General features: G+C 43.6%; 1 protein-coding gene across 1 annotated transcript in view; it reads right to left on the minus strand.

The window, feature by feature from the left end:
• Positions 1-9,945, minus strand: part of LRRD1 (leucine rich repeats and death domain containing 1) — a 234,684-nt gene extending 224,739 nt beyond the window's left edge. The window contains exon 1 of the mRNA XM_078664403.1: positions 9,825-9,945. The gene's annotated coding sequence lies outside the window, so the exon portion shown is untranslated. The remainder of the gene's footprint in view (positions 1-9,824) is intronic.
• Between the last annotated feature and the right edge of the window lie 3,406 nt (positions 9,946-13,351).

Genomic DNA, 13,351 nt, shown 5'->3' on the forward strand with positions numbered 1-13,351 from the left:
GGGTGACGGAGAGACTTCGGCACGGCATCGATCGCGGTGAAACTTCTGCTCTCATCCTTTTGGATTTGAGCGCAGCGTTCGATACCGTGTCCCACTCCATCTTACTAAATTCTCTCCGCTCCCTTGGAATAGCTGGCCCCGCACTTGCTTGGTTTGCCTCCTATTTAAGTGAGCGCACATTCCAAGTCTTCTCTCAGAAAGCTGCATCTACGATTTGCTCTTCGGCGTATGGTGTCCCTCAGGGGTCCATTCTCAGCCCGTTGCTTTTCAATATTTACATCAAACCTCTCGCTACCATCGCAGAGGAAGCCGGCCTGAGTATTTTTTCGTACGCCGATGACACGCAAATCGTCTTTTCCCTCTCCAGTGCCGAAGATGGCAACGTGTCTGGTCTAAAAATTGGTTTGTCACTTGTGGCTGAGTGGATGCAGAGGCATCTCCTCAAGCTTAACGGTGACAAAACCGAGATCATCATCTTGTGAAAGCAGAAGGATCTGTGGGGCCCTCAACATTGGCCCAGCACCATGGGTCCTACTCCTCTTCCAGTCCAGGTGGTACGTAACCTGGGTTTCCTTATTGATGACAGACTGTCTATGAGGCAACAAGCCACCAAGGTGGCGGCCATCTGTTTTACCACCTTAAGATGGCTCCAAAAAATTCTCTGGATGTTGCCCCTTGCCACGAGAAGAACAGTAGTCCAGGCTTTAGTAACATCTCGCCTGGACTACGGAAATGTTCTTTATCTTGGTGCAGATGCCGCGACTGTAAGGAAACTACAGGTCATACAAAATTCATCAGCCCGTCTCCTCTGTAACATCCCGAGGAGGTCCTCGGCTGCGCAGGCTCTTCGAGATCTCCACTGGCTCAAGATCTCGAGTCGAATTACATTTAAAGCTTTATGCTATATTTTCAAAATCAAGCAGGGTTCTGCCCCATTATATCTTCAAAGCTTGGTTCAACCCTACAGGCCCTGTCGTACTTTGAGATCATCGGCCAACTGCGATTATGTCATCCCCAGATTTAAGCTAGTGAAGATGGGTGGAAGATCTTTCTCCCATCTTGGCCCCAAACTCTGGAATGCCCTGCCCATTGCCTTGAAGACTGAGACCAACATGCTCAGTTTTCGGAAAAAATTGAAAACCCTACTTTTTTAAAATTACTTCTTATAGCTGTGATTGATGTCAGTTTTCTTCTTCAGTCTATCCCTTGCGCCGGGAAACCCACTGCGGGTAGCTGTTGCGCACTATAAATTTTAAATAAATAAATAAATAAATAAAGTGCCTCTTATTCTCTACACTCCTTTATATTGTCACTCCAGGTCCTTTAACCAGTGATGGTTAAATGCAAGCTGCATGTATTCCCAAGGTGTCACCCTCAATGCTTTTTTGTCATGTGCTGCAGGTGTTTTAGACAAAGAGATTGTTTTATTGGAAAGATGTCTATCCTTGGAGATGTGCGAGGTGATTCCTGGTTTCTCCGGACCGGTTGGAAGCACTGGGAAAGACGCTACCCTTATTCCGTCCACCCACTGGTCCACTGTGCCTGCCCAGCAACCTCACCCCCTGCCGCTATCTCCTAGTTTATCCACTATGCCAACAAACATTGATTCCTCGGATACTAGTGAGAGGAAGTCTACTGCTAAGTCCAAAAAGAAATCCAAATGATCAGGTCTCTCTAAGCTCACTATGTCTTCCAGGGTCCCATGTACATCAACCAACAAGCCCTCCCTGCACACAATCTTTGGACATTGTTGCCACCTCTTTCGACCCCGGGGACGGGGAAGCCCCTTCTAAACCAGATTGGGATCCCATTCTCAGAAAATTCCAGGCCATGATGACAGCAATGCAAAAGACTTTGCAAATTGGAAACTGCAGTGTCCCTCTTATCAGAGTCCCACACTAATTTGTTGACTTTATGGTCCCCTGCCCAGGACTCCATACAGACTATAACTATTTTTCAGAGTTCCACATCTGATTCTATAATGGACAAGGGTTCGACATACGCTGCCCTGGCCATCCAGGGATCTGTAACTACTTCTCAGGCTAGCAATATAGGGGGAAATGCCCCAAGGGCAGGGGCAACCCAGGCTACTGGTGGGCAGGCCAACACTGGGGACTTTGAAGGTAGTAGAGCTGCAACCAACAGTCATTCTACTGGCCTCAAGCCAAAGCTTCAACAATGTAGTCATAAGTCATTATTAAATCTTCCTCTGGACTGCTGCCTATATGGCATTACAACAGGATTACCGCATCAAAACTCCCCTAGAGAAAAACTGACGCTAGATCTGAAAAATAAAGTCTGCAAGTGGATGCCCCGCAATACTGACTTTGATGTTAATTCATCTAAGAACATTTTGTTTGTGCACAGGGTCGGGTGAATTGGTCCCTCGGCCGAATATATGATGGAGGATTGCATTGTGATGAACTGCCAAGCTTGCACAGTGCTTGAATTATAGTGGGACAAGGAGTCAGGGTGTGGGTGTGGGAGCTGGCCCTCGTATTAACATTGTCGCAACAGGGTTCTTTTTATTTTTTTTACAAACATCTCAAACCCCTCCATCCTAGGCAAAAGATTCGGAATCTCATCCCCACAAGAGCCAGTGCGGTTCTCTGTACCTGTTTCCAACAAGTTCCATCTACTCTCAGGTCTGGCGGACGTAGAGTGACGCCAAGCAAGGAAGGGCACCCATGCAGACCTAGTCCAACACCCTGTCATCCAGGGGTTCGAGGCCAGTGGGGTAGGCTCCAACGCAAATGTAATCTTGCAGCCAGCAATCCATACCCTTAAGAGTACATTAGTTAGTGGAGCCACCACCTGTGATTCCACAATGCAACTCTGCACTTTTCACCCTCCTTAAAACCTGCCCATTAGCACAGAAGCGCAGTCAGTCGCCAGCGACATCACTTTGAGTCCTCCCTTTAGTGAACCATATATTGTCTCCCAGGGTCTCCAGGCTCCTCCCTCTCCCAGTTGTCTTAACAGCTTTTCATTGTTTTCATGGAACATATCTGGGCTTGGGAACAAGCACACCCAAGAAGACTGGGGGGCCTTTATTGACCACAGTGATATTAGAAGTCCAATCTAAAGAGACGCCCAACATTCAGAAGGAATTAGTTTTGAAGCCACATTGATTATATCCTTATTGATGTCAATTCTTGAGATATTATACTAGATATGGAAGGCCTACCTCACTTCGAAAGTGATAATTTTCCACTAGTCTTACTTTTTGCGGGAACTCTGATAGTGTGGCTCAAAACCAAATACAGTTAAGAGGCGACCTAACCATCAGCAATAACAGGAGGAAGGGAAGGTGGGAACAAGTGGTAAACAATGAGAGCATTCACGCTCAATTATATCAAGATTTTATCCCAATTTTGCTTTTCTTCTCTGAGTCAGACCCTGATTATATTATGGAAAGCCACAATAAGTGGTTTGAGGAAATAAAAATGCACTATTTCACCAAGCCTCTTTCCGGCAAGAGTAAGCCCCCTGCCGTAGATCCTACTTGGCTTAATAAAGACTGTAGGGAGGCAAAGAGGTTACTAGCTAATACCCTCAAACAGGCTCCTCTGAAGACATCCAGTCTGCAAAAGCCTCCTACAAACTCACCATAAAGATCGGACAAATCTCGTGGGATAGAGCCATTTGGATGAACATCTTGACTCCCACAAGAAAGGGGGACCAGGGTGCCTTTTGGCACATATTAGCTCATGGGGCTAAGGCATCTATATCAAGGCCCGAAGTCAACATTCTCATGCAAGATTGGGTTAATAACTTTCATTCTCTTTACAGTGACCCCGGGGCCTCTTCCTCTTTACTTCCCTTGGTTATGGTTAACCCACTAACTGTCTATCCAAAACGTCTGATTCGATCTCCCCAAGCCTTATTATATGGAAGGATGTTGACATAAACAGGGGTAGCTTATACACTGCCTTCGTCGACCTTAAGGCTGCTTTTGCTATGGTCCCTAGGACTAAACTTTGGTTCGCCCTCAAGGCTGTAGGGCTACCTGCCCCCCTGTATGAAATAACCAGACTCCATTGCAATAACTTCGCTCAAATCAATTGGGGAGTAAAAGAGGAAACCACTGATGGTCTTGGGGTTGATAGGGGTGCTAGGCAGAGCTAAATCCTTGCCCAAACTATTCCTTCTCTTTAGCAACAGCTTTGTCGATTTCCTTATGGGCTGCGAAAATGACTTCCCGGTCCTCGTGGGTACTGGAATGACAGCGTTATTGTTTGCAGACTGTTGATCTCAAAAACCCCAAAGGGCAGAAAGACTCTCCCTTTAAGGTTTCAATCATTCTTTATTACTTCTGGCCTACCAATGCATCTAAAACTAAGTTTATGCCAATAAGCCCTCATAGGGGTTACAGAGGGGCACTAACCCTAGAGGGGGTTGAACTGGAGAGAGTTCTCGATTTCGATTATCTTGGAATCAGTTTCCCAATTCCAACTCTTCGGATGGGCAAATTTCAAGAGTATACTCATGTTAAACCACATGGCTGCTGCTATCTCAAGATTTGCTGACAACACTTCTTTCAATTCTGTTTCTCCACTCTGGAGAGCACAGGCAGTAGCAGTTGCTGCTAATGGAGCAGAACACTGGGGGAATAGTAAAATAGGTGCACTGGGCATAGCTAAAAACACATTTTTGAGGTTGGCTCTCAAACTACCTCAGAGCACCCCTTTGATCTTTAAACAAGATCTAGGTATTCGCCTTATATTCTCCCTGGTGCAGCTTAAAGCTCTTACTGTATCGGTTACGTGTTTGGTCCGTTCCTGAGTTGTCAAACCACAGGGTGGGTTTGAGTGACTTCTTGGGTAGACAAAAAAGTAGGGCCTTGTTGCCATGGCTGTGTTATACTAAACAGTGTCTCCATTCCCTTGGGATGCAAGAGCTCTGGGTAGATACTGCAGCCATTACATCTTCCTCTGTCAAAATGTTGAAGTCTCTTTATAGGGAACACAAGAAGTTGAAGCTAATAAACCAGTTAAACCTGATGTCGTATAGTGATCATTTCATTGGGTTCAACCCGTCCCGGCTTTTGAGACCTTTATGGATCAGATTGACCCTTCCTCCACAAAAGTCCTTTACATAAGGTTTAGATTGGGCATTCTTCCTTTACCTTCATTCACTTTCAAGTAGAAAAGTGGCTCGGGGGAAGCAACCTCTGCCCAGCATGAAATAGATGCGTGGAAACTGATGATCAGCTGCGGTTTTTTGTCTCTTCTACTTAAAACAGTGTAAGTGCTGGATCGTCCCATTTCTACTCTTGACAGGAGTGTGCCAGAATAAGGTCGCCCTGAGAATTTGCAGGGCTGACACCTCAACCACCATTGAGTTTTCCATCGCTAAGTTCCTAGAGAGCATTTGGCCGATCCGGCTCAAAGTTATCTCGCCCTAACCACTAACTGCAAAGAATAACTCTCTTAGCAAAATCTTGTCGATTTGGGCACTGAGCCGTGCTTCATGCATGGTGCCTAAATATTAGTAATAACGTAAATCTAATGTGTCATTTTTAACATTGAGGATATTTATATCTAACGTACAATTATTTTATTAACCCATAGTTTTATAATTTTATGTAATTTGTCATGTTGTCACTTAAGTGAGAGCACGTTGTAATTTAAACTTTGTGTCTTGTTCTTAACTGTACTTTTAATTGACCTTATGCACTGCACCTTTGAAAACACATTTTATTACTTATGTACTGCACCTTTGACTTGGGACTTTAATGGTCTATGACCAAAATAGCGTTTAATTCTAATCGAATGGTGCAGCAGGTGCTGTGGCACAGGGTCCAAATGCTCTAGGAAACTCACTGAACACCGATTATTGCTTTATTTTACTACTAGCAAGCAGTCAGGAGTGCCTTTTAGGTCTCCGCCTGATCCAGCGCATGCGCTGGTCTTGGCCGAGACATTTTGGGGCTCTCAGAAAGGCTACTTTGTGGCAATCTGCTTGCTAGAACGCGCACAGCACTTTTCCCCGTCGCGCGCGCTTTATAGCAAGCTGGTCACCGGCAATGCAGTGATGTGCGTGCGCACCACTCTCGTTTTTTTTTGCGATCGCGATTACTTGTTTCTTTTTCCCTGTTCTCCCGTCACTCGTGTTCTGCTGTCTTCCGGTTCTTCTTTCTTTTTGTACGTCTCCTACCACTTATGGTAAACACATGCTGACAGTGCTGATTATCCGAAGCACTCACGCTTGTGCTCGACGGGCTCTTAATGTGTCATCACCAGGAAGGGAGCGCTTTTATGGAAGGCTTGTGCCTTCGAAGCACTGTAAGAACTCGATGAGTAACAATAGGGGAGTCCTTGCGTAGGAGCACCGTGTGCCCGCGATTACATTCCTCTTATCTCCTTCCCGGCACTTCCTTCCATAGCGCCATTTGTGAACTGGACGGCCTCTAGCCGCTTGTATGAAAGGTGGGGGTGTAGCCTGCGCTTGTGAAACGTGCTAGACTGAGTTCAGGAAGACCTGAAATACCTTACAGGGTGCCAGGCCTTACCACCAGAGATTTCACCCTTCCCCGAATCCAGCTCCTCACACTGCTATGGTATACACATGCTGACAGTGAATATTTGGGGTGCTGTTTCTCTGTCCATCCGATTCCAGTGGCCTTCTGCCTCATAAAGGCCTCTGTACTAGTGCTTGTCGTACTGGCTGGCTGAGTCAGCTGCTGTTATTCGCCGCCTTTACTGAGTGCACCGTGTGTACGGGGCTCAGCCTCCTGAGCTGCCAACTGGACACTCTTGTCTCTACTCTTTTAACCTCCAATTCTCTTTCTCTGCCGTCACCTGGGGCTACGAATGTGTAGAATGAATAACCTGCTGACGAGGACTGCATTCAGGCTCCGCACCGGCCTTCCTCCAAACAACATGAGATTTGGCGTGGCTGGTACCACTAAAGGCCTCTGAAGGCAGTGCAAAGCCTTCAAGTTGGTAATGGATAGGCTCTTGCAAGATTCCTGTTGTGAACATTGTGGTTAGTATTTGTCTCTTAGTTGTAACTATACACTCTGCAAACGTCATGATTGCATTTTTTCGCTCATGTTGTTCTAGAGGACCTTAGTTGATTGATGTTATTTTTTTACGTTTCCAACCACAAAGGACTACTGAATAAACAAGTGCTATGTATTATTTTTAGTGTACTGCAACTGCGTGTTCCTTGCACACTAGTATTGCTAAATATCAAGCTGCCTTGGTTTCAGGATTTCGTGTGTTGTTGTGGAGAGTTGCAAAGGGCTGTTTTGCTATTCCTGTGTGTGTGACCTCACAAGTGAAGATTTATCAGGAGATCAATTTGATCTATGTATAGTTAATTACAGAAGTTCACTATTTAGACCCCCCCAGGATATTGCGGCATAGATTTTCAAATTTTGCTGCTATATTTTACTCGTAATCATTGATTTTCAGTCTTCAATCAATAGAAACTGTTTTAGAAGAGTATTCCACTTTGAAATAAGCAAGTTTAAAGTTTCTGCTCCTCTACGAAAGCACAGCTCCAATCCCAACCTCATGTGAGCCTTGATTTCACCTCCAAAGGACACCCTGCAATATGGATAAATGTTAAGTGGGTATTATCCAGGTTTGAAGGGGACGCCCTTTCTTGTGGTGTACAGGGCAGTAAGAATGTGTGCCACGGAGCCCCCCACCCTCTCCCAAAGGTCTGTCTGCCTGCCTGACTCCTGTTTGAAAAACACGTCTGTGCTTACACATAATAAAGTCTGGCTGTAATAAAATGCATCAGCTGGCCATAGTTTCATCCATCTCTTAATCCAGCTGCCACCAACTCCGAGGTAATTTTAATCAGCCTGGCCAGCTGCTAGTTAACAGCAGCCCCTGGCAGCGCCACAAATATGCCTCGTAGCTGACATCTGTATCTGCAGTTTTTCAAGGGGAGCCCGGATTGTATTGTAATTGTATTCATATAGCGCTTCCTACCCTCGATGAGGTGTTGAAGTGCTTTTCGGAGAATATCATGTTACTCCGGAATCCAAAAAAGATTAGTAGTGAATTAGTATAAGGAAATATGAATTAATTTGAGTGGTGGACATGTCAGTCTGTTAGTTGGATGGAAAAGGAAAATGGAGCAATAGAAGATAACTAACACTCCCTTTAATTATACTAACATCAACTGCACCGAAAACTAACTCTTTATGCTTCCTTTATTTACTTGGAAACAGCTTTTGAAAGCATAGACAAAGGGAGACTTCTAAAATGGGAAATCTCGTTGCCTTTGCAGACTGCTATCACTTCATTGTACATGAGAACATGGGTAAGGGTGCTCCTAATCCGAGAAAGAGTGGTATCAGAGAAGCTCTTTACGGACCAGGGCTTTAAACAGGGCTTTATACTTGCTCGCCTGTTGTCTTATCTGTACTTGGCAGATGTGATGGATGCTCTAAAAAAACAAGCATTTACAATGCAATAGGTCTCGCATTATTAGAGTTTGAGCTATTGGCATTGTAAATGACAATGCCTTTTATTCATTTGTATTGGTGCGTAAACAAGCACTTTGTACTTATAGTCCATGCTTATAAGAAGCAGGGCTGGTAGTCTCTTTTACTGCCAGCCTTGCTCATCGTTATCAAGGACTATACGTTCAAAGTGCGTGTTTATGCACCTATTGCAGGTTTTAAAAATAAATGAAAAAAAGGCATTGTCATTTACAATGCCCATAGCTCAAACTTTAATAATGCGAGACCTATGGCATTGCAAATGCTTGTTTCATTATTTTGTAACGATTGCACCCAAAGTAATCCGTAGTCTAAAGTAGCACTGTAATAACAGCTGTAACCTATTGGACTTTTCGGTCTACCTACAACTTATGTTACATTTATACACTTATATGGCACATTTTCACAGTTTTTGTATGGTCCTAGAATGCTTCTGAATCTGGACAAAGTAACACCTTGGCAAGGGCATTCTCCATTCTATAACATTAGCATTTTGCCATTGTAAACACCATATAAATACTTATAATTTACCATATGGCATTCCATACCAAGCATTGACAAAGGCAATAAGGCTCACCTATGCAAGACCTATCGGCTTTGCCAATGTTTTGTTAGCCATTTAATACAGCAGCACTAGCTTCAGTACAGCATAACTGAAAATAAAAAAAACGCTATAAAGCGGACACCGCTGGCTATGTCATACAGCCTTTTCACCTTACTTTCAGCAATTTGCAACATAGCTAAAAAAACTTCAACAAAGTAAATAAAGCTCACATAGGTAAAACCTATTGGCTTCACCATTGCTTATTTAAGCTATTTGTTTAAATTGCACAACTGCTCACCAAGCGACAACTTACAATAAAAAACTGCTAATACAAACTTATAAAAACTGCTTATATACTTATTCACGTAGTCAAAACCTATTGCTTTACCAGGGCTTATATTTCTGTGAACAGGGCAAGTTTCCAACCCTGGATTTTCTTTTTTTACAAATCATCATGGTCACCGGCATTCGTTCAATTGGCTAACTTAAAATGCAATCTGCGTGATTTTCACCTAAGAAAAACAGGTTGTGCTTGGCAATTTTTGTTCTTCCAATAAGATGGATTGCACATTCCAAATCCGAAAAAACTTCAATATTGATAAGCAATGCAGAAAGTTTGCACGAAGGCAAGTGTAAAACAACCACTATGCTGCGTGTTTTTAGATGACTAAACTGAAAGTCAACCTTTCACACTTTTAAAAGCTAGTAAGAGACTAGTAACACTTTGATTCACAATAACCTAGCTACAAACAAGCACAAAATGTTCTGGAACTGCAAGCCATAACAATTAATACCGACATACGATGTTTTAAATACCTTCATGGTAACGGTGAGTGTTCGGACAAAGTCGAGATAAAAAGCAAATAAATCCTATATATTGGGCTCCCGGTCAAGTTTCTGAACCTAGCATTAGTTTTCGGTTGCCTGGCCCTTTAAGACGCTCAGGACGCTGCGCTTCGCAGCGGTGTTGAGACGCAAAAGAGAGGTATCCAGGGCGATGCGTATGCTATACGTGACGACTGAAGCAGGTGAGGGTGTGCGCTTGCGCAGTAGGTGCCGCTCGCTCCGTGCGTGTTTACATTTGTGTACAGAGCTCCTTGTCTTGTGTCACAGGTGCGAAACGCAGGGCGGTGTCACTTACCTTGTTCCTGCGCGACTGCTAGGCTTTTGCTGCCTCCCCGCCCAACTTAAACTTCAGCTCAGCCACATATTAGCGCACAACAATGTGCGGTATATTGTGATAAATGTGAGGTTGGTTTTGCCTCACGTTACCGAGAGTGTTGTGGTAAGCAACATGCCAGCCGCGTTGTAGCTTAATGTTCAAAACGACAATTCTTGATGAGGCCTCGTTTAGCTTTGTTTTGAGAGTAGACTATATATAACGAACACCAAACTCTTTGTCACGATATTAGATATAGAAGTTTTAAATATGGAAAAACATACAGTTTGAATGCGCGATCTAAGCGTAGGGGTTGTGCGAGCTGTTGAGGTGCGTCGCAGGCTTTTAAAATTCACTGAAATGTGAACAGCAGACTGGCATTTATAAATTATTTTGTTTCGTACAAATTAAATTATATATTTATTTTGTCCACCATGCAACTATTTTTCAGTACGGAAAGAACGGAATGTTTTCAAACAGAAACAACAATTAAAAGGGGGTTGCATCTATTCATTAATATACATGATTTTTCAAGTAGGTGCTAATAGTAGTTAAAACTTTAAACGAGATGCTTTAATGTATTTAAGCAAGAAGCAGGCACATATCATTTTATCTATGTCTCAATTTCTGGCGTGTGCTGTCTACTTGGTCAGTTATGAGTACGTTTTAGTGCATATATATATCAGGGCAGTGGTTTCCAAACTTTTGACTCCAGAGGACCCACATTAAGTCACCACTGGAAGCCGGGGACCCCCAAGCAATTTGTAGGATTTAAATAAAAAAAATTAAAACAGTAATTAGAAAAAAAATTAACACACGTGTGCACACAAAACAAATACTCGAATTACTAATGATTTTAGGGGCATATTTACAAGGCCCTATCACCATAGAAGCATCACGTTTTGCGACGTTCCCGTGGTGATAGGGACCTCGCCTTATTTACAAGGCAGCGTTAAGCCACTTAACATGGCTTAACAGTGCCTTGTAAATGAGACCCCCTTTCACCCAATGCTTAGCGTGAAAGGGGTGAGCAGTGGGTGTTGCGGTGGGCGTTTCCCCTACAACATCCATCAATTTTGACGCTGCCCCGTATTTACAAGGGCAGCGTAAATGGCAGGCAGCGCCAAAATTAAGACCAGGGAAAACCTGGTCTTAACTTGGCAAAACAAGGAGAAATTGTTTATTTCTCCTCGTTTTTGCAAAACGCCTTGGTTTGTTTATGTTCAGGAAGGTGACCCTTCCTGCACATCAACAATCTTTTTAAAAAAAATGACATTTTGTAACTTCCATGCGCACTGCATAAAGCAGCACACTTAGAAGTGATAAAATGACATTTCAAGATTGTTTAGGTGCAGGAAAAGGGACCTTTATGTACATAAACAATCTTCCCCTGTTAAGTGTAGCGCCAGTGCAGGAGAAACGCAGGGCTGCACCATATTCTTGTAAAATAGTGCAGCCCTGCCTTTCTGAAGTGGCGGAGTGTGTTGTTAAGCCAAGGAGGCTAACGACACTCTCCACCACTTCTGTTGTATTTTATATTGAAAGTTTGCAACGAAACAAAAAAAGTTAATGGGAAGGTTGGTGCTGCACCTCCGTGACTAACTTTTCAATGGTTGGTTTTATTTTGCAGTACGAGGTTCCTGCTCCTGCCAGGGCCAGACTGGAAACCCACAGCCCTGGCAAATGATTTCAGACCAGTACCCATACGATGCACACCAAGTGCAGGGAGTGAGCCTGACCACTACAAAGGAGGCTTTGAAGGCTTTCCCCCAAAAAAATTTAGGAAACAATGGTGCAGTCTACAACACATTTATCATTGTATATTGAATTGTATTAGCTTTTTAAAGAATAGTAAATGTAGACCTGAATATGCACCAGAATACTACAATCTTTCTGGGGGTTCTTTAATGATTCCCTCATTATCACCCTCCAACAGTGCCTCTCATCTCTCCATAGCCCCTCTGTCACATATATTTCATTTGTCTTATAGCATCTCTCATACCATTGTAGGATGTCAGAGCACTTTACATCACACACACATATATAGAGATAGTGAATCATACATGTAAATCAGTGTATAGAAAATGTTACATAAGGCAAAGGGGTCTACAAGGTGTAGGGTTCACAGGCCATCCATCATGGTAGGCATTTTTAAAGAGTGCTTGGTCTGGAGAAGCACAAACTCAGGATTCAGAACATAACATAGTGGTTAGCATTGACGTTTACAATAAAAATGTATTTCCACCCAAATAAGCCTTTTTAGCAGCATCAGGATAATGAAAGACTGTGAAAAAACATAAGTCACTAACTTGTACCTAGCAGTTTGCAAGCAGCTGTTTAATGACAGTTTATTGGTCACTGTGCTATATTATGATTGTCACTTATGAATGGCACAGTAACAAAAGAATCTCTCTGACAAAAGCAGTAACACACTGACCTATGCATAAAAAATACTGTTTTTTATAATGTATGGTACATGTTTATTGCAGTAGGCATATTAACCCTCTGTGCCAGGGCCGTTTCTAGGTGTTTAGCCGCCCTAGGCGAGAATTGAAAAATGCCGCCCCCGGTGTCCAGGTTTTTTGCTTTTAAAGTTATAGCAAAAGCACACAACAGTATTGCGACAAGTCTGGGAAAAGTCACAGGATTTGCCTCCCTGGGCACATCCTGTACTTGCACTCTGCTGGGGTCAGGGATTAGTACACAAAACAGCTGCAATATGAACCCGAGACATGTGTTTACCAAGTGGAGCCCCAGGGCTAAGAAATACTACATGGCTTGGAGGGAGCAGTGAGAGGAGGGGGTGAAGTTGACCTAAATATGTACCAAATGCTCAGAAACACTTGTTAAACACAAATGAAGGACCATCAAATATAAACTTTATGTAACTGACATTAACTCCAAATTGTTTCATACAGAAGTCCTAGCTGGGGAGCGCCATCAGATTAGGCATGTCTGCTTCTTCGGGATCGGGCAGGTGCATTTTGTAGCTCTGTCCACTTCAGCTGGCCCCCACTACAAAATAGCGCCCGTGAGGATTACAGCTTTGAGCTGCCTGTGCCAAGGTGGGAGTGAGCCCTACAGTAATTTTCTGAGCACCTTCGGAGTCACGTGGAAGGGCCTAAAGCGAGGCCAGATTTGTACCCAATGCACGTTTACTTTTTGCAGTTTTTTAAAGGCAACC

This window comes from Lissotriton helveticus, chromosome 10, assembly GCF_964261635.1.
Source record: "Lissotriton helveticus chromosome 10, aLisHel1.1, whole genome shotgun sequence".
In the NCBI taxonomy this organism is placed as follows: domain Eukaryota; kingdom Metazoa; phylum Chordata; class Amphibia; order Caudata; family Salamandridae; genus Lissotriton; species Lissotriton helveticus.